This window comes from Arctopsyche grandis, chromosome 8, assembly GCF_051622035.1.
Source record: "Arctopsyche grandis isolate Sample6627 chromosome 8, ASM5162203v2, whole genome shotgun sequence".
NCBI lineage: Eukaryota > Metazoa > Arthropoda > Insecta > Trichoptera > Hydropsychidae > Arctopsyche > Arctopsyche grandis.
The window spans coordinates 32,911,078-32,934,748 of NC_135362.1; the positions used below are offsets into that span (position 1 = coordinate 32,911,078).

Sequence of the window (23,671 nt, forward strand, 5' to 3'; positions counted from 1 at the left end):
CCAACAACGACCAACGCTTCTCTCTACTGGATTCCTTCTTTTTTACTATTTGGCTTGCGACCTTCGATACCTACGATCTTGGCTTCGACTCTACGACCTGACATCATCATTCATATTCATACGTAGTATATATGTACGTAAACAAAAGTAAACACTTTTGACAGTTGACAGTTGTCAATAGTGGAAGACTGCAACGTTATCACTTTTTGTATCTATTCTAATGCTAAAATCCATTTTTTCGAATGATCGTTTCATATTTTTTAATGGTCACTTTACAATGCCAAAATATTTTATTCGATGCACAATACGAGATTGTTTAATACACCGAAAATAATGCAAATTTTTAATGCATAAACGTTTTTTTTAAGATAAAAAGTATTTTTCTCAATGTACAGTTAAATCGCACCCCTATTGATTGAAGTTTTCAATACCTGGGTTTTAAATTTGTGCAATAATTTTATGGTTTTCTAGTATGAATGTAAACGTTGTAGCAAATGCAATATAAATGCGCATTTAATTTATATAATATAAATTCATCTGAAATTATCTATTATTTTTTATTATGCATCTACATGTGTATCTAGTGTCTGTAGTTCTAGTAGTTTTTTTGTACGTTTCAGAATTTTCAGAATTCCTGGATTAAACTCCGTGTCTCTATTCGCCTTCACGTGAAATACTTGTATTTAACACAGAATAGCAATTAAATTAAAATTTTAAAATAGGTACCGGTACGAAAGTTACGCTACATAGGGTATGCGCGTATATTTGCGTCTCATTGCCGAGCAATGAGCTCGTTCCGTGAAACATTTCCATAGTCCAATGCTAGCGCATGTGCATCGCATCGAAACCTCGAGTTTAGCCTGTTACGAAATCGGTTCCGTTTGAAAAAATATCTTAAAATCAAACTAATTAGTTGCTGTGATTTATTAGACAAATTCTGAATCAAAACAACTTTTTTCGGTTAGGTATACATATATATTTGTATCTACGGCCAAAATTAAACATACATACGTATATGCATATGAAATAACTCTCGGTGAAATCAGACCAGAGGTAACCAACGCTTATGGGAATCAGACCAGAGGTAACCAACGCTTATGGGAAATTTAATTATCTTTTGGGTTAAAGGGATAAAATTAAGACTAAACTGTTGTGGAATCAACTCGTTTTATGCCGTTACTCATCAAGCTTTGGTATTCAGTATTCCGCCAAAAAACTGGCATCATTTGTGTGAGATTGAACTTTCTTAGAAATAGACATACATATTACTGTATTATAATAAAATTTGGTAAAAACCTACCTATGAATGTGCTATCTATTCATCTACTGTACTTATGACCACTATTATTGAAATTACTTCACACACCAACATTTTGTATTTCATTCTAGTTTTATTCCCTTCTTCATTTCCAGTAGATGTGAGAAATCTACTAGTGAAGTGCCCTTTCTCATTAAGGTGACTATTCGTAATGATTTTTCCAGGACATCTGTCTTTTGGTTTCAGGTTTTTTGGGTATCTGTCCTGGTAAGTGGTGAGATAAAACCAGTACACTTTTTTTGTGATAGAATTTTTTTATCTAATAAGTGGATAAATGATGTCTCTTAAAAAAATATTGACAAATTAGTCAAATGTTGTTTCCATTTATCAGGAATAAATGCACCAGCCGAAGGATTTTTTACTTTGATGAACAATATATAGTCCAGTGATAAAACGAAATTGAATGTTGAAACCTTAAAATGTCTTGGGTAGAATATTGGGTAGAATAAGAGCATACATATATTGGGTAGAATAAGAGCATTGAAAAGAAAATAAATTCATTTTTTCATAAATGCGCGTCCATGATTTTTTAGTTTTCGTTTTAAATAATTTAAGTATTTTGAAATATATTTTTGGAAAAAAATGTCCTAGTTTTGAATTTGGAAGAAATGGTCACCTTACATTTCTGAGGCCACATGTTCTTCACGATAAAGCAGCTATAGTGTTAGTTCAAGTATATGTACACACGTTTAATAAAAATGTATATAAATACTTTGTATGGCGTTTATAAGTGGTATGAAATTACGCAATAACGATCATCAAAGGCTTCGAGGGTTAACCCCTTTTAGCACGCTCTTGACCTTTGCCGCTCCAGTGAGCATTTCGCTCTCGTTCGTACTTTTTTTTTGACATCATCGCTGATTTTCGCCGAAGATCGCTTTGTATACACACGGGGGGGCTCTAATTTCGCGTCGGATCGAATTGCAAATTCTGCATTGGCAAAATTTGAATAGTGATGGGTCGTTTGTCACTGCATTGTCCCGAACGCTATGGATGGCACGAACACATACAGTTCACGTACGAGTACATACAAGTTCGTTCCATTTAATTCAACCGGTGAACCGTTAGTCCTCTGCACCATAGTGCACATATTGATCAGTTTAACTTTATCGGTTATATTTTAAACCGCAGCCTGATTTTTGGGTCAGCCTTGAACCAGAAAATAAGTATGTGGGTGAATCGTTGCACATTTTTTTTTGTATTTTAGTATGCTAATTCTTAGTGCTAATTCGTATTTATGATTGAACGTTTTAAGATTCAGGATTATTTGTCACTATCAAAGGAATCAAAAGATTGTTTTATTAAAATTTGGATACCACTGAGTGTTGAAACAGAATTGGGTGTGAAGCAATTGTGCAACAGGTTGTTGCCTGGAGTTTTTGGGCAGAGTTGAAAGCTGATAATTAAAAATTTTCCATTGCGGTTGTTTTCTGGTTCAATTCTTTTGAGAATATGTATTAATTTGTAATCGTTTTGCAATGTGTGAATTATCATATTGTATGCAAAATACATACTTTTTCGTTCTATAAAAGCTTCTACAATTTTCTTCCATTTCTGTTTCACATATCTTCCTTATCCGATAGTCGTCCACTTGCTTTCGTTTGCAACCTTTTAGAAACCATTATATAAGAATTAATTGCATGCAGATTATAAGTATGTATGTATTCGTATTATAGTTATGCACATATATCAAATCAAATATAGTTATAAGTACATAGGTAGATATTGTATATTAATTGACTGAATTTATTTATTGTCATCTTGGATTATTTATTCATTGTGTTTGATTTTGAATGTAGATTTCTTGCGTAAAGTTGATCATAATTTGAATAATGAGACTAGAAGTGGAATCAATATTGGAACAGTATTCTTAGGAGTAACAAAGAGTTACAAAAATGATCACTTAGATTATTTATTATTATTATATATTTATATGTTATATATAATTATATTTAATCATATTATAAAAAATAAGATTAAATATAATTAGCTAATTAAGATATATCTTAAATAAATAAATAAATGCTTATAAATCACAGGTATACCTATCGACATGTTATGAAATTATATGAAATATATATAATTTTACATTATATAACTTTGTGTTTGAACTAACATAACGGTTAGTTAATTGGGTATTTCAAATGAAAGACTTAATTCTTCACGCAGTCTTCCAGAAATTTTCGTATAATTCGATTGGTCGCTCGGCTTGCTTTTTGATTCGATATCCATAAAAATCTCATTAAGTTGCGCTATATCGTGGGTAATGTATTTAACGAATTTGTGTGGAAATTCAGTTTTGCACTATTAGTTCGCATAATTGAGAGATTGTCGTATTTTCTTACGTTATATGCACCAGTATACATATGTATATTCGAATTTCTTTTCTTGATATATGTATATATGTATGTACCTACATTATGCATAGTAGCAGCACATTTTAGCAATCGATTCTATTCGAGGGATTTTCCTCGATGACTCATCTTATTTTGTGCGGACGAGAAAGTCGAATTAATGCGCCCGTTCGCAAAAAAGGAAGCGGTCGAATTGATTTCTTCTGCTCGTAAATTTTGCAACAGTTCAGCGGGTTGCATACCAATGAGCAGTCGTTTGGCACATTCGAAAACTGCCCAATCGATCGAGCGTTAGAAAATATCGATATCGATATTTTTACGTGCACGTCGTAAAGATGCAAGCATTTTTTATATTGGTCACTCACTATTGCAGTATACTCAGATTAGTATTTGCAGATTATCTGGGCTAATGTTGAAGGGTAGCACGGATAATCCGAACTATTCTATTTCGTTTTAAAATACTATAATGTATGCATGTATTTCTAATGCGTACAACGGATCCCCGAGTGAAAATCTTTAAGTTGTCTAATATCAATTCGAAGTTTCAGCTCCTTGTTATACTATTACAATTCGTATTAATATCATCAAGTAAATTAATCTGATGACAGTGGTTGAGGCAATATTTCTACTGGACTAACTTTAAGGTGTTGTATTTTCACATTGATACCAGTGAACGATGTGCAATAATAGCATCCGGGAAATGGTCAGTGGGGTAATTGTGTGGCTGATTATTCGCAGAGCGTCCTCATCGGTCGACAATTGGTAGACATTAGGGCGCTCGTCCAACTGACGCGTCTTGCATTTATGATGAGGACAGATTGTGTCGACGAAATTACACTGACTATGACCCGGAGGAAGAACTTATAAGCTGATAGGTTTTAATGAACGAGGAAAACACTCCAGATAGGACAAGCAAGGGCGTTACGGCTGTGCTTTCCCTTGAATGCTAGAATCTATTTTTAGTCGTTGACGTTGTTGAAACATTGTATCTAAAGATGCATGTATTACACATACGAAAAAAAAAATGATATGACTCGTTCAGTGGAAGTGATGGATCGTAAAAGTGGCATGATTTATTAATGGGACGTGTGGGCGAGGTGCGTTTCTGATGTTAATATCCGATTTATTGGCCTTGCATCTTATGTATGACTTTCACATTTATTGTTGTTCCCTGCTGTCCGTCTGCCCGTCTGTTTGCTCCTTTCGTGTTGTTTGTCGTTTTCTGCCTGACTCATATATGCACATATATACCAACTTATGTTTGTATTTATATTAAAAGTTTTAGCCTTCGGCTAAATTTTATCTCATCCGCGTGCGCAATCTGTTGTGCATTGAGATTACAATCAAACATACATATGTACATATTGTATCTTGATCGAATAGGGTGAGAAAATAAAATGTGATCATGCATTATATTTCAATAATGCAAACTGTTTTGTTTCTACAATAATGAATATCGGTTATTAGTACTTCAGTAGGAGATTTACTACACATGTACATATGTACGTACATATAGAATTTTCCCCATGTCCATATCTTTTTGGTCATGTCTGTGAAAATGTTTTAAAGCAGCGGCTCTCTACTATTTTTTTGATGTACGTTCCCCTTGACAGCTCATTTCCAAAATGTGTAGCCCTCAAACCCAATAAGTAGGGTCCTAAATATTCGTAAAATCAATTATTCGAATATCGCATGTGTAATTAGTAAAATATTCGAATAATCGAATATTTTACTAATTTAAAAGAATTATTCGCTGTATGCTTGGCATAACGAGGAAAGACAGGAAGCGGAACACGTGGGTGAGAAGCATGACAAGGGTAGTGGACATAGTGGATAGAGTAAAGAGATTGAAATGGCAATGGGTGGGCCACGTGGCTAGAAGAATGAACGAAAGGTGGACAAAAGAATTGCTTGAATAGTGCCTGAGAGAATGCAAAAGGGTAAAAGGAAGACCGCAGGGAAGATGGGTGGACGAAATTTGGAAAATGTGCGGGGTGAGAGTTGCGCAAAACAGAGACGAGTGGAAGCGTGTTGGAGAGGCCTTCATCCAGCAGTGGATGGTGAATGGCTGTAAATGATGATGATGATGATGACATACATACTTATACAATAAATTTTATACATCTGTTTACTATGTTCAAAGAATAAACAGGGATATTTTAGTGAAATAAAATATATATTTGTATTCATTTATTGTTTATTGTGTTATAAAAAGTGATTGCAACCCAATTTATATCCACCATAAGCATGGTTCTGTTTTTATTTTTATTTTTGTGATTAATCAAAAATTAAAAAATCAATTAATCAAAAAAATAAAAATAAAATAGAACCATCCTATGGTGGATATCCATAGCATATTAAAAATAATTTATCTAGTGCCATAATTGAGGAAAGGAGAAGTCTAATACGTTTGTATGGACAAGGCGCTGGGGTCCAGGACTCTTACGACAAAATAGCGTAAATCAAAATAAAAAACTTTCTTTCAAAGCATGTGTGTAGTATATAATATGTACGTGATGAATATTCTGTTTTATTTTCCAAATTTATGAAACATTTATGAAACTCGATGAACAAAACTATTACGGATAATTAACTAAGGATTCACTTTACAATAGGAAAATGTTGATAAATTAGTATTTACAATTAGAAAATTTGTTTAATTCGTTGTGCATTCTAAACAAAAAAAATCGAGATGATTTGACAAGAAAGACGATATTATTACCAAGGAACTTTCTAAATTATGTAATAAAAAAATCGAATAATATCCGATTAATTTTATAAATACTAGAATTTATGAATATTGAAGAAGAGGCGAATGAATATATGTGTTCGAATATCAAATATTCGATGGGACCCATAATACCCCAAACGCTCTTCCCTATAACTGTGCTCATTGAGTTCGTGCATATTTATATCTTTACTATGCAACAATGTTTTTCCGTTATAATTAATACTAATAGATGTACTTTGGGTTGCAAACAATTGATTTTTTCTAGTATGTGTATACCTCCCACATGTAAAGAATGTGATATGGAATGGATATGATTTCGTATGTACCTCGAGCTGTATTATAGTCTCGATATGTAGTTCAGTCGTGTATTTCAACATTGCCTTTGGGTTAAAATCTTCCAAAACGCACGCATCACTCTACATACGTATATACTTCTGTAACGGGCTCTCGATGTCTCGAAATACTGTTATAATTAGTCGTCTAAAAGCCGACGTTTGCAAGAGTGCGCACACGAGTATGCAAATTGCAATATGCATCGTGCGCTCGCATAATTTTGAACGAATTTAGGTCCTAGATTTGTAAATACATACATACATACATACGTAGTAGATCAAACGAACCTTTGCGACTGCATATTTCATATAAAAGTATCTGAATTTACTGTGACGGTCATTCGAGTAGCAGAAATGCGGTCGTAAAGTTTCGAGAACGGACACCTATCACAACTGGTGGTTGGTCCTCGTAAGATCTCTCTGGCGACTTGCTCGTTGCTCGGTGGCTGGTTGAGGACGAGATGAGAGGTCAGGAGGTCGTGTCACTTTCGTGCCAGTCGTGTCACTTTCGAGGACATTGTCGCTGTGGACTTATCGCTAATTATGCAGTCGCCAATCTCAAACTGTGGTGGGTCTCGAATTTCAGACGTTGGACATTGACATTCTTGCTACATTTCATCATCGGTTTATTTTGCGTTGCTTATGAAATCGAGTTTGTTAGTTATGTATATGCTATAATGTACTTATACACAAGTTTATCTTCTTGTCTTGTGTGTGCTTTTCCTGAAAGGTGTTGTTGTTATATACGAGCGTTTCGTTTCAAACTTTCTGCGTGTGTTGCTGTGTTTATTTTCTTCGTCACCTCGTATCAGTTTCCTTTCATCGACAAATTGCCAGGTTGATAAATAAGCTGCCCATTCTAGACGTTGGATTGGTGTCAATTCACCGAGTGCCTCATTAGTATTGTGAATGTAATTATTGTTGATAATATTTTGATAGACGGTGAAAGTTTTCAACTCGATCGTACGTTTACATCGGATAAATATTCAATTAAAAAATTCGTCGAAGGGGATAAATTTAACTTATTGCAAAAAAATGCATTTAAAAAATGAATAAAAATTTCAGATGTCAATTTCGTCGAAATATTTGGTACAAGGTTATCTATTCAGTATTAAAAAATAAATTAATTTATTGCCGAGTTACGTATGTATGTATGTACATACAATTTTTTTTTTATTCACTCGATAAAACAAATTATTGATCGAATTGAGCAATCTAAAACGAGTATGGAATCGACGATTGATTTATGGGATAATAAGATTTTTTTTTTACCACAAAATACCGAAATGCTGTTATTAATCTGTTTATAATTTTCGATAACGTATGTATGTATAATAAATTTAAACGTTGAAAGATTTGTCTGTTTTTTGACCGCTCGATTCAAAGCTATGTAGAAGGTTCAACGTTTGCATCTGCTCTACTAACGGCTGTAAAGAACTTTTAAATTAAACTTTAATTAATTGTTAATTTTTACGCGATTTGATCATTGCATAATATTAATTCATCAGCGCATTTGTTACGCAACGTAACGAACATCTGATTACGACGATCATCAGCAGATTATATGTAGTTACGTGTATTTGTATAAATATTTAATGAGGTGATGTGAAGGTAAATAAACATATTGCACGAAATCATGTTCGACTGCATGCGAAAAATTAATAAACGTGGAACGCAGACGAATTTTGCAAGGCGTGGGAAAACGCGGATCTCGGGTCTCGCGAAGTGCATCTTCCGCGAATTGCGACATTTCGTTGATTGCATTATGCAAGCGTGTTCCTCTCGTGCAGAGTCTGATGATGTTTTGTCGCCGTTTAGAGCCTCAGTTAAGATAATGCGAAAATAATTTGTATTTATGTTTAGACGTCGAAATTCGCATTGCGCGTGCCGCAGCAATAAATAAAATGTCCGCTCTAAAAATGTCGACGAAAGAGTTAAATACGATAAAATAAAATCTGAACAATAAAAAGGCTCGTTCGTGCTATTATAATATTTATTGTCCCATTTTGTTGGCAACAGTTTGGATAGTTTCGCGCCGAAGTGAATTTCAAAATGGTCTGTTGGCAACACTCGTCTCATTGTTGTTGTCGCCAGCGTTTTGGTGTCGATCGTTCGAAATTGCGTAAATTTAAATTTTATTCCAAATACGAATTCAGAATTGGTACAAGTATTATGTTGTATGTAGTAGGTACATATGTATGTATATACGACTTTTTAATTGTAACGGATTAGTCATATCGGCAAACGCAATATTCTTTATGTTACACATCCGTTAGAACGACATAGAAAATTAAGGACGTGTGTATCATTTTTTTTTTGATACGTGAAAATATTTTTACATACATATAATAGATATGTATGTATTATACTATAGTTGCTCGACGGAACTAAGCAATCTAAGAACTAAGAGTCTTTTTTGCACAATAATTAGTAGATAATATTAAGTATTTAGGCATTTATTTAGATTGTAAATTAAGTTTTAAGGTGCACGCAGATTATATTATTAAAAAAAAGGCAAAAAGTTGGTGTACTTTGTAGTTCAAGAAAATTAGTAACTATAAAAAGTAAAATATTAATATATAATTGTATTGTACGGCCTCATGCTGTATATTGCGCTACAGTGCTTAATCTATTTAGTGGATTGTGCATTGATAAACTGCAGAAACTCCAGGTCGATAGTTTCCTATAAGAGTTTGATAATTTATCTGATTTTCATTGAAAGGGTTCCAACAAATTGGCAACCTTACCCATTTTCTCGCAAATCTTGAGTTTTCAGCAAACTGGAATTTCGCTGAATTGTATAAAATGCTGCAAATTTACAAATTTGACCATAAATGTCTCTGTGGATGTTAATTGATATGTATATACTTTATATAATAATACTTGTATCAAATGTATAATGTTTCTGGCCAGGAAGGGGCATTGGGGTTACCTGTTTGGCCTTCCTGATATAAATAAAAAAAATAAAATTAAACTTACGTGGGTTAGACGGAATATATAATATTCCAAGTAGTCCAAATATATTACAACTGAAAATACACTTCAACTATAACCAGGTATGTCTGTAGTTGGTACTAGGTTAGATGGGCTATATTCCAACTAGTCAAAATGTATTACAACTGAAAATCCACTTCAACTATAACCAGGTATATATGTAGTTGGTACTAGGTTAGATGGACTATATTCCAACTAGTCAAAATATGTTACAACAGAAAGATACACTTCAATTGTAACATCGCCACCAAGGCAAAAACTCAATATTTATGTATGTTCGTTGAAAATTAAGTTTTCTTTTATATTTTTGCCTAATTACTATGCCTATGTCAAGATTTACACCATCGAATGTGTAAATGAGCTCGTAGTAATATATCGATACAATTGGGGCAGAGCTACATAGCTTAAATACTTGATTGCTTCCCAATACCAAATAGGAACACATTTTTAAGTTTTAACACGAAAGATTTAGTATTTAGGTGTGGACGTGGGCAGGGACCGTTACCGTACCTATGGCTCGTCGGACATGGGTACTATGATAGATGACCCGACAGTCTCGAAAAAGGTGTGCTGCTTAAAATAAGGTGGTCATGACCATGTTGATATCCACTTTTGTTACCGCAACCGAGCCATCCATCTATCCATCCAGGATAGTGAGTGCACCTTTGCGAGGCGCAATCGCGAAAGTGGACCAAACCGAAGCACACTTTCTCGAATTGAGTTAAATTAGCGGCGGCGTAACTACCTCAAAAGCTAGTTATGTATTTCGCACTCGTGGGATTCGCGAAATGAAAAAAGATGACGGTGTGTGCCGGCAAACCGGTATATATTTAGCTGGGCGTCAGTGGAGAGAGGACCCTTGCTGCAGGATAGTCTCCTTCCTGCACATGCGATGCGCTCATCACTGTTTGTCAAATTACCTTTTGAGATACTCTGTAGTTCTATCAGTGGTTCTTAGGTGAAATTCTTTGAAAGGAAATCCTTTTTTTATTTGTCCAGCCTCCTGACTTATTTAATATTGCATCCAGAAGTATAGTAAATTCTCACTTATGTATATGCTTTCCATGGTTTGATGGGTCCACTTGAGAAACACCGGTTTATGTTATTATTTTCAGATCGATATGCTGGTTCGTGATGTTTCCATTTCGCTATATATGTATGTACATATGTATTTTGTCACGTAGGCAACATACATATTAATTTTTTGCATTTGGTTTTGTAATTTTTTTTTTCACTGTTCATTATTTATTTTACACGTGTATTTTGGTGTACCATTTATCGGCCAGGCAAATAAAAAGAATGCCTCTCTCTTTCTAAAATAGCTCGCACGACACAATCGGGGCTCGCCCAGCAAATCAAACGTCAAATGGGTTGCCAGTAACAAAAATAAAATTTGACAAAAATAAATACCGATCCTAACAACCTAATCTTAAATGAATGGAGCCAACCCTAACTTAACCTAACCTAACCCTTAAATAAATAAGTTTTGGCTGTTAAGATATTTCGATTGCCCAGTGAAAATGTAACTGGTTCTGATTTCACTGAAACGTAAAATTTTATTTTTGTTACTGGCAAGCCGTTTGACGTTTGATTTGCCGGGCGAGATATTTTAGAGATGTTGATTTGGCATTTGTCGTCTTTACAGCCAAAACTATTATCCCATTTTTTTGTTGTTAATATTTACAAATTGTTTCTTATTTCAATGTTATTGATGAGAACAAGCATAGAAAATTCATTCTGTTAGTTCAGTGATATTGCTGTTTGTCAAAAATATTTGATCTGACTTTGAAACATTTCCAATCTTTAGATTGCTTTGATATTTTACCGACATAGGGAGGGTAGCAAACATTGAAGTAAGCATTAGTCTCTAATATGAGGCTAGAGTACTTCAATCATTAACGAATTAATTAAAAATCACACCGCAATCTTGTGTCGGATCGAAGCGATGACAACTAGTTATCCAAACGTGGCTTTCTACCACCTTTTTACAACTCACTTAAACAGTGGTAAAAGTTACTTTTTTCACTCTAATTTACTCTCACCTCATATAGACCTAATATTACAAGATTTTATATTTTCTCATATACATACCTACGTTTTTAGTTCACTAATAGATTACATATATTTTGAATGATATTTAGAGTTGGCGGCTTGTATATATGTACATGTGTACTATACAATATGTAAGTAGAGTTTCAACAGACATCCATACATATGTAGTTTTACTTACAATGTAATTTCGTTGAGATATTTTACTGCTGTTGTAAAATATATGGATTTATAGACATTGTTTAGACTTTTCGATCATGTTGTGGGTTTGAGTGTAATAAAGCTTGCGAACTTACTCCATACTCTTAGTAATAAAAAAAAAAGATTTTAAAGCAAACCCGCCACACCCTTTTTACTCATTCTTTTATCGCTAATGCTGGAAAGACCGCTCCTTGAATAGGGATGTACATATAAATATATACACTCCTTTTAAAATTCTGGTTCACTTCTTTATACATATGTCGAAGATATGCATATGTATATGTATCTATAAGAAAATTGAAGAATTTTCTTTTAATATTGGTATCATTTAACTTGCAAGTTTATAGGAATTGAATATGATCGAATCTGCGTGTTGTTGAAAAAATACCCCGCCCTCAAACGTTGTATTGTCTTTTTGGAACACGCGCACATTTCGATAGTGCATTGCGTGCTCTACGACCATAATTGCACCACCGCCATTTATTTTATATCGTGAGTGTCGTAACGATTACGGTTTAAGAATCGAACGAACACCATGACATTTCGTCGGCAAAGTGAACTCGATTTGGACAACGCATTCGACGATTGGATCCGACACGTGGTGTGACAGCCTCAGAAGTTGCAACGCACGCGTGCAAAGTGCATCTTCGGTTGACGTTCTGGGGTTGAGAAAGATTCGCCAAACATTAAACATGTTTGGCGAATCTTCCTTGTTTCGCCTACTCGCTCGTATTAAATTGAGACACGTCAGTTTTTTTTTTATTGTTTTAACTGCTTATAATTTTTATTAGACTGTTTTGGGCAATCGCGTTGTAGGAAGCTTCATAAATATGTACCGATTTATTTTGTCTCGCCTCTGTGTCGTGCGATTCGGTTAATTAATCTCGACAGAGTGCATGTTGTGTGCAGTATCGGTACACTTTTCCGTTTTCCAATTTGGAAAATGAAATGCAGCGCGTGGGACTGGGCGTGGTCGGCTTTCAAGTAAAATGTTGGTGTTCCCTGCAAACGCCACGCCTGTTCATAAATAATTCAAATTCATATTTTGATGCAATAAATTTGTGCACAACACTATTTCGCGGTTGCGACTTGCGCACGTTGGGAAACAATATCAGAATTTGCACTATAAATTATATAGGTATAGGTAGTTGCGACTATATGTACATATGTATGTATGTATATTCAAACGATAGAGCCTCGTTTCATTTTTGGCATTAATTTATTGTGCCTTTTGATTTTGTAGATATCCGTTTAGATTTGAAAAATAAGACAAAAATTTGATGGTACTAAACATTCGGAATCATTTTTATATTTCAATGATATTATATTTTATAATCATATTTATTTTCATTTACATACATACAAAAGTGGCTTTTTACTTGTAATTTTACTTCACGTACTTTGATTTTGAGAAATTGGACTTGCAACCCCTGCATTAAATTTCATTTGTATGTATGTATCGGCTAAGTTTGTCAGATTTTAATTATAATTGAAATTGAAGATGGCGATATTGATATTGAAGAATGGTTTTGGGGAAAATAATGCATTTATTCATTTGTATTCATTTAAATTTTCACGGGGAAGTTTGTTTTTAAACTTCGGTTGTTGTTTTTTTTTTAATAATATGTACATATTTAAGTTCGTTTGAGGTGAGGGTTAAATATGATTTGTTTCGACAGGTAACATTCTGTTCTGCAATATGAGTAATGAAATAAAAATTCTTCTCGTTCAAAATCTTGGCCGTGTTATGATCGGTTGAATGTTTGGAAATCCGGACGTGTTTTGAACGGGCTTCAGAGCAGATTGATTTAAACTGGAATCGAGAATAGCCCGAATTAGCACCGCAGATAAAAAACCGTGAATAATCTCTGTGAAAACAAACAAATTAATTAATTTGATTGCATTTCATATTGTTGGGGTTCTTCTTATGGGATGTAAAATATACGATCGTTCAAATTTGCATATTGTATATGGGTAATAAAATTAGCCAGCCAAGAGAAATATTACATAGCATCGCTTTTTGAACGAAACAATCTTTTCAATTAAACTTTTATAGATTGTATGTTGAAATTGTACCCTATCTTGCGGGCAGATCTATCTTTTATTGTTTTTAAAACATGTGCGTGTCTCTTTTTTATGTTTCGCTAATACGACAGAATTTTCACCGTTCGACTTTTTACTGTCTTTTTATTGAGTCGCTATGTAAATTCCGATCTCTAACTAATTCCGCATATTATTCGACACTGTCTATAATAGAACAAATCTTTATTGCAAACGTAAATTTTTATTTCTTTTAAATTTACACCGCATCACATACTTTGCAATTTTTTTCGAAAGATCCGCGGTTGTGTTCCATTTGTGCGGTTTTGCTTTGATGTATGAAACGTTTCTCACACATTATAATAATATTTTTATTATTTTATACTACACTTACATACATATATACATATGTACATATATGCCTAGCTATAGTAACGTCCTGGAGTATATCTGTAATGTCATTATAGCTTAACTGTAATAAATAAATATGTAGTATATATATATGTACATATGTACATATGTACATATGTAGGTCGAATGTATTGTGTTTATTATTTGGTACATATGCGCTATATAATATATGTACCATTTAATATACATATGTTTATTAAATGGTACATATATTTGGTATACGTTAAGATTTTTTTGCTCACGAAGAATGAATGGTAAAACAGATCGATTCACAAAAATTATTCAATGGCTTCGATGAGGTAATTTAAAGTTTGCGAAAAAATTCGATCAGCCGAGCGGAAAACTTAAAAAAAAACTTGTACGAAACTTTTTCAATGATACGTGCAACGGAAATACTGCGGTTTTCTCGATGTTGCATTTTTTTTTCACAACTTGGCAAAGAACTAAGGTCGATAGATTGATGATTTGCTAGATACGGATGTGCTCAGTATGTATTTAATTTTATAGTGTAAATATGCTAATAAGTTACGAAATTTTAGCATTTGGCTAAACTTTATCGACGCGTCTTTTCTTTATTTTAATAGAGTATTTCGATTTGTAATTGATGGGTTTTGGGTGAATTTTCTTTAAAATATTGTATAATGTCGCCCACTCATACATTTATATTTCGTTTTGTCTTTTTTATACGCAAAATCTTATTATAATTTTATGGTAAACATACATATCAGTTCAATGACTTGCGTTTGTTCTAAATGTGTACGCGTTTTCGTCAGTACGATCAACACTTATACAACTCATTGAAACTTTAGTTAAAATCTCTTTGCATCACTCATACGATTTCAATATTGTTTTGATACGAATTTTAAATGATTTCAGAATAAGTTAACATATTCGATAGGACCTTCAAATATCGAAGATGGATTACGTACATTATTTTTATTTTACATACTTACATTATTTTACATTATTTTTTGTACATTATTTTTATTTTTATTTTTATATATGTATACCAGGAAGACCCCCAAGGATTGTAAATAGGTTTTTGAGCTCTTTTTCCTATTATGTTGTAGATTAACATTATAATTAGAATAATATAATACTATGATTACTAACCAAATTAAATTAAATTGTAAAATAGAAAATGATCAGTAGATCAGTAGCTATTAAAATACACATAAGATGTATTGTGAACAAACGTAATAATAAAAAGCATTTAAAAATCAAAAAAAAAAAATACCAGGAAGACCCTAATACACTTTCCTAGATGAGGTAATTCAAAGTTGGTGTACTTTTGTAGTTCAAGAAATTTATTAAGTACAAAAAGTAAAATATTAATATATAATTGTATTGTACGGCCTCATGCTGTATATTGCGCTATAGTGCTCAATCTATTTAGTGGATTGTGGATTGATAAACTGCAGAAAGTGCAGAATATGGCAGTGCGTGCAATTTTGAATGTGAGGAAACATGCGAATGTTAGAAGTATGTTAGATGAATTGAAATGGTTGGATATTAGAAATAGTCTTAAATTAAGCACTTTAAAATTTGTATATAAGCCAGATTATTATCTATTACCCAAATATTTTAATAATCATATACATATGTAGTTAGGAATAGAGATATACATAATTATAAAACTAGAAATAGGAATAAATTAATTATAGGTAGAGTTAAGAAAGCAAAAACTGCAGGAGGTGTTATCCACAGAGGTGTTCAATTATACAATGCCCTTCCTGAGAGCATTAGAGGTGCTTTAGAGGTAAAATTGGTGCTTTCTTGAGGGGTGTTAATGGATACCTCTGTGGAAGATGACGTAATTATATATGTAGGTTTAATAAAATGCTATGTTTGGAATTATATTATATTATTTTAGGGTTACTAATTATAGTTTTGTTAACGTTGTTAACTATGTTATATTATAGTTGTTAGTTTTAGTTTAAAATTTGTCATTGAGAAATAATTCATTAGAAATTTGCTATTTAATAATAAATAAATAAAACAACTACTGGGCCTTACCGCTGACTATTGTAATCGTAAATGTCAATTGTAATAAAATGAATATGATACATTTAAACTGTCAGATTTTATTGGTAAATCGGGTTGCCACTAAATTAGATATATCTACGAGTATTGTTCGGAGGAGCTCTCCAATGTCATTTATATTAAAATTGATTTTTAATTTTTGCTTCTCGGTTTTTGGGTATTTTGACCCGTTGTGATTTGGATCAGTAACTAAGGACGCTTTTAGTGTTGTCAAGGGCCAATTTAACCTTTGCGCCCAATTGTCGTCAGTTCGGTCTGGAATAAGGATCGCTCATCTGGCCACTTTCGAGTGTCCACCTTCCGTTATTTCCGACGGAGTACACCTGTGCCCCTCTCTTACGACAGGTGAGATTGGTGGTAAGGTGGTGGCAGTGGTTCTGCAACTGTCGGTTTCGGCGCCCCACAGTCGAGTGGTAAAGTCGGGCGCGACCGGTCGCGCGCCGATCCGGCGAGTGCATCGTTGCATTCTCTCGTGCAGATTCGTTTTACCAGTGCATTTTTCAGACGTTGACACAAAAATATCACGGATGAGAAATTTGATGTATGTAAAATGCGCGCACGCTCTGACGTCTTGTCAGATTGTGTTTGTTTACATTTTGTTGTTATTTTGTTTGGCCCGCTGCGCGCAAAGCTCTGATTCAGCTGAAAATTTCGTGCTTTATGGACGCGTTCATATAAATTTGTATTTAAATATACAATGATTAAAGTATGATTAAAAAAAACTAATTTAAATATAATATGTATTTACATATTGATAGATTGGTTTAATTCTTTCGTTTGATTCGAACAATTTTAGTATTGATGGAAAGTAATATTTTATTTTATTTAAGGAAAACCAACAGTCTTAATTTCAAAAGAGAACAAATAATAAAATAAAATACAAAACACCAATTATAGGTTTCCGCTGGTAGTAATCAACAAAAACATACACGTAATCATACGTAAAATTTCAAATAAGCAGAGAAATTAAATATGCAAATGAATAGTATAATTTTCAGGAAACTAAAATTTAATCTCCCCATCAATGTATTTTACGTTGCAAAGCGTAATGAATATTAAAGTCAGTTAATAGTAATTTAAAGTCTTCTAGGTGTATTGTTTCGGGATAGTTCGGGACATTTACATAGTGTATTTTTGTGTAAATATTTAGTGAAATATAAATATTTAGCGTGTATGAAGATTATAATTTGGATACCATTTACAGGAATTGTTCGAGATCAATTGTTCGAAAATCAATTGACATATTTGATAGGGTAATTGGATTATTTATTGGTCACATTTCGATCGCCCAAAAGACAATTTTTGCCATGAAAATCGCGAATATGGAATATTTGGCACTCGAGTTCTCGTTAGTATGATAGTTATCGTTAGTATGATAGTTATCGTTAGTATGATGGACTCTTCGGCTGCCAGATGTTTCTTTATAGAGATTTTAGTGACTTTTGGGTGAGCGCTTTGTGACCAATACTCACCGAACCATTTGATAGTTCATATAATGTGACATTCGACCAATTGAGCTTCAGCAATTGAATTTTCCGGATATTCATTTGTAGCATTTAGTGATATTGTATAATTAAAGCACCAAGCATATGTTTGAAAATTATATTTGTTTCTCTTTATAACATTCTCATGGAAATTGGTTTATAAAAAGTGAAATTGATTTTTATTGAGGGAATCGCTTAGTTTGTCCAATATAACGTTAAATTGCTTTCGTTCACGATGAGCAAGTAATTAATCGTTGCCGGTTTTGTAATTGTTTATTTACATGTTTATATGTACGTATGGTACGGTAGTCGAAGATACGATGCACGTTAATTATCCGGAGAAAGTATTGTAACAAACGGTCGTTTATAGACAATAACAGTTAAATTTTGGATAATTGTCCAAATGACTGGCGTCAACCGAAAACGGCTTCTTTTCTGTTTATTACGCAGTTTATATATGTATAAATGTAGGTATATTTTATTGTCTCTCTTTGGCTGATCTTTTGTCTTTCTCCGTGGGAAGTTCCCAATCGTTTGTCCTTGGTTTGTCTATTGTTTCGGTGAATCTGCCTTTAAAGATCACGACGATTACACTCACAGTAAAAGAGATAAATCTCTGCGATTTTCAACTCACTTCACTTTTGATATTTTTCCTGAATTAAGATTGGTATTTGAATGCATCACACATACATATATACATAGATGATTTATGAATTTTATTTTTAAACTTTTTCTTTACAGGCACATAGGTCTGTGTAATATATGCATATCTTGTTTTATAAGTATTCAAATATTTCTGTAGTTACTTCATTCCGAGAGACAACATTGTGAACATAGTGAAGATGCAATGCTACCTATCGAGTACGCACATCAATTGGAATATTTTAAACGATCGTTCGGTTTATAAATAATATGTATTCGTGTAAAGAGGTCTATTGAGATTTTATACCATCTTTTGAAAGGTTAACAGAATAGAACTCGAAATCCAACAGACCGTGACCTAATGGTTCGAGCGAAGCCTTTGTTGCATAATTAGCTTCGACGTTCAGCACCTGCACTTCATGCACTTTCCAAAACGTTTTCGTCTCTTCGTTTCCATTGTCCCATTTATCCGATGCTACAATCAAAATTGTTGTGCGAACGCAGGTCGACTCTTCAAAACAGGAAGCAGTCGGGCCCGATTGTAGGCGTTTACGACGACAAAATATTTCAGCTAGAAAAAAATCATCTTTGATCAATCATTCAAACTGTAGATCGGTGAAGGTCGACCTGACTGCATTTCTTGCTGACGATTGTGGTACCGTGTTTGAATTAGTGAGCACAAACCATTAGCCCCGGGGCGTTCTTTTCGATTGCCGGTTTGACCTGGTGGTGTATTATTTGTACCAAATAAATCGTCCAATCAAGGCCATTCCAGTTTCGAAACAGTTCGTTGGGCAAGATACCAGGACGAAACTGTTCTGCATTGTGCGTAGGATTGTCGAGATTTTGAAACGTTTGAGCATTTTGTAAGATTTAATTGTCCAACCTGGTATAATGAAAGGCCTAGCGCGAAAAAGTGCACTTTAAAGGAAGGCCATCGTTGCCAAGTACGGACCGGACCGTTGACAAGTTTTAGCCCCGGAATGCCGTTAAAAAGTGCAACGCAATATTTTATACAGTCAATTATCCATGAATCCAGAAAGTAGTTAGATAGTGATTTAAGTAAACTGAGGCTTCGATATACATATGTACGAGTGAAGAATTTCTTTGATGATTAGCTGCTAAGGAAATTCCTATTGATATCGTCATAAAAATGATATCGCATAAAATGGAGGGTACAGTATTATATTCTGTTTGAAATTCCGATCGATCTTGAAAGAAATGCACCGTTGAATAATTGCTTTGTTACACTTTTTGTCGCCGAGTAAAATAAGACAGATAGGTCGTAAGTGAGTTTGTGGGACGAGTCTCATCTATCGGAAGAGATTTCTCGGAAAAGCCAACTGGGTAAAGTAAATATGTATTTTTGCACGTGCATATAAAGAAAACGTGTTTGCGAATGGTGTGCAAATTCACTGTAGGTTTTTACGATGTCTTCAATATTGACGGTCGGATGAAAGTGTGCTAGAATGGCGCTACGTGTATTTTATAGAAAATCAATTTTGTTTGTACATACATACATATGTACGAATAAATAAACGCTTTTTCCACTCAAGTTGATTGTGCAGTTTGTTTATGTTGTAAGGAAGTCTTAAAGTTTTGTATAGTTTAGTTGTTAACTCTTATAGATTAATTTGATATCGATACGCAACGTATAATATTACAGTTTGCGTTGTCATATCGGTTCAGTATCCCTCAAACTTTGTAATCTTATGAATTGAAACCTGTTATAATTGAAATTTCCTTATTTTGAGAAATATCTCACAAAACATTAAATAATGTTTTGCATTTAACAATATTCAAAAATATTGGTGGCCTGTAATACGTTTATTCTGCTTTTCTGAGATTCTGGACATATCAAATTAAAAGAAATGATAAATATTTGTGAATGAAATCATTTTTGGAACTAAACTTCAAATATACGCCACCACTTTCAAATATAACGCCTCATATGTACATCGGGTAGGGATTGTAGCACTATCGAAAATAATTTTGTGAAATAGTTTGGCTTTTGCAGGTATAATCCTGCTGCAATTGGAATTTTATAATATAAATTAGAAATTTGTTATACGTAGTGAAAGCATAATCGAAAAATATGACTAAATTCAATTGGTTCAATATACTTTTTACTGCAAGCAATATTGCAATTAAATTAATACAAATTTTCTTTCTTACTCACTATCGGTTTTTGTCACAATTTCACTTTATTTTTCCAATAACAATCGCATTCCAAGAGCTACCGTATCAATGATAATTGAATGTATAAAAAAAAAACGAAATAACTTACTGTCCAATGCGGATTTGAACGCAACTTTTTTCAACATCAATGACATTCGTACACCGTAAAATTGATGACGTTGCAAGCATTGATCTTTCGCATGCTAAAAAACTGACAAATTTAAATTTGTTACAGCATTGTATCAATGCCTGCATATTATCAAACAATCAATCAATCAACCAATCTATTAAAACTGATTAAAACCTGTAAGTATACACGTACATATGTTTATTTTTTCATTACGAAAAAATATCCTTAATTAAATTTCTATGGTATTTAGACAATAGCTCGTCACATTCTATATATTCGGCAGCTTCCCGTTTAGAGAGCTAATCGACCGTGGAAATATTTAGAGCTCATTGGAAGGGAAAAAAAATTAAATTTTTCGGTTGTTGATTTTCAAATTCGCGTCGTTGACATTCAAAATCGCGCGCCGTGAAATTGCATCCAATTACGACGAATCTTTCGATCAGTGTTGCCAGACGTTCTAAGTTTCTGTGTGGTGAGCGTAAAAAATCATTATTTGCACGTAACTGTTATGGAATATCATTTTTCTACGACAATGTACTTTTTTTTTATTGACGGGACGGTGAATTTCAAAATATAAACAGATGTAATTCGCGGATCGGTTACTCGCAAGGTGAATTTCACGTAAGACAACGTAATATGATATTATGCCATAAATCAGCATATGCTATACATATAATGATATGTCATACTTAGACATACAGCATATGGTGTGGACTGTATAGCCTAATAATACGGCAAATATACTCGTATATGTAAATATGTATATTTATCAAAATAATGAGTTTTTTTACCTGCATATATTTAACAATATTAATATAAAGAAACAAAAACTTTTATCGTTATATGAGAAATTATACTGTTCAAATCCTTTTTTCAATTACAAAATACGAAAATTCTTTTATACAAATGCACATACATAAATTATCTATAATACGTACTCGTATTATTAGGTTACGTACAATATGTGATAAGATTTATTGAAACTTCATGTGGGTAAAACGTTTCATGAAAGTTAATTAGATTTTGCATAATAATAACCCACATGCTCTCCATCTAATCGTTACAATATGTACGTGTCAGTTTGGAGAAATTTTACAAAAATAATTTTGGGTTGTTTGTCCCAAAATCGGTTTTAAATTGTATAAATTCGACTTTCGTTTTATTATGGTTGTTTACGATGACGCGTAGGCATTATTTTTTTTTGATTTGGAATAAAGTATGAAATTAACGGTTTGAATCAGTGTTTTGTGCAATGCATCTGTATGAAGACGATGACAACGTAACGACACATTAATTATAGGTAATGCAAAATGACAAAAAATCCAGTTTAATCGAATACGATTAAAAAAATTGAAAATTTGTGGATGATACGTGTGAGCTCGTAATCGCAATCTACAAGATGATTTGCAGCAAGGAGCAGATTACCAACCTTTTGGATAAAATAAATGTGGTGAGTCTTATTGAACATGTATATTTGTATTTTTTTTTTGCACTTTCGCTTCATGGCGAATTTGCACTGATAATAATAACAATAATGATGATGTTTGATTGGCTCTGATTGATGCTCATCTCGTGCACGACGACCGTTGCCATTTAACACTTTAATTGACGGTCGAAAATTGATAATCGTTCGAAATTATTTGATTGCACCAATTTGAATGATATATGTTGGTTTAATTCTTTGATATCTTAATAGTTTTGATTGTTTCGAAAATTTTATTTTAAAAATTAACTTGTATCAAATTTACTTGGAAATTACTCGATTATATCCGGGCTGGTTTATCTTTTGATTTTCGCATATAATATTGTGTGGTAGCTTACTGTTGCACTTTAGTAACCCATTTGTAGATCTTGATTACAATATTTTGATTTTGATTTTTAAATGCTTTTTATTATTACGAAATTATGTTCACAATACATCTTATATCTATTTTAATAGCTACTGATCTACTGATCATTTTCTATTTTACAATTTTAATTTAATTTGGTTAGTAATCACAGTATTATATTATTCTAATGTTAATCTAAAGCATAATAGGAAAAAGAGCTCAAAAACCTATTTACAATCCTTATTTACAATATAAAAGTACGTAAACGTTCTGCGAAATTGGTTCTGCAAATCTGGTGTTGGGAGATTAGACCAGGAAGGATCTTTTGTGGCATTTGTGAGTCACATTTGGCATTTGTCAGTCACGACCGACATTAGTAGTCGTAAAACAACGAATCGATTGCCACAAGTGTTTTTCATAATACGAATACATATCGTTTTATTGCACGCTACACTTCATTGTTGACTATCATCGTCGAAGGTCATTCATACACACACCTTTTGCGAATTCGACAGAACTAATTTCTTCCTCGTCATCTCAATATTTTATTGGAATCGAATGAGATATTTTTACAAGCATGACAATATTTGGCAAGAAAGCAGCAACCACACGATTGTAGTACATACACGCAGTCTCGCTACTCTCGAAATTATTAGCATTTATTTCTTCTTGTCGTATGCAAATGCTATATCTATCGTCCGATCATAATTTTGTGGAATGTCGTCGTGCAACTATATATGTATGTATGTACTATAGTAATTTCACAGTAAAAAGTCTATAATTTATTCGACGGACGTCCATCGTTGAGGAACTTCACCCGGAAGTGGATACATAAGTTCCGCAAATCTCCGCCGAAATCGGAAATCGAGCGTTTCATAACGCTATTTTCGATTTGTCGATGATGTATGTATGGAATTTTTTTTATGAAGCGCTTC

The 23,671-nt window shown here is 33.2% G+C and overlaps 1 protein-coding gene across 1 annotated transcript in view; it reads left to right on the top strand.

Moving 5' to 3' along the window:
* Nucleotides 1-23,671, top strand: part of DAAM (disheveled-associated activator of morphogenesis-like protein) — a 98,160-nt gene that overhangs the window by 8,712 nt on the left and 65,777 nt on the right. The gene's annotated exons all lie outside the window — the stretch shown is intronic.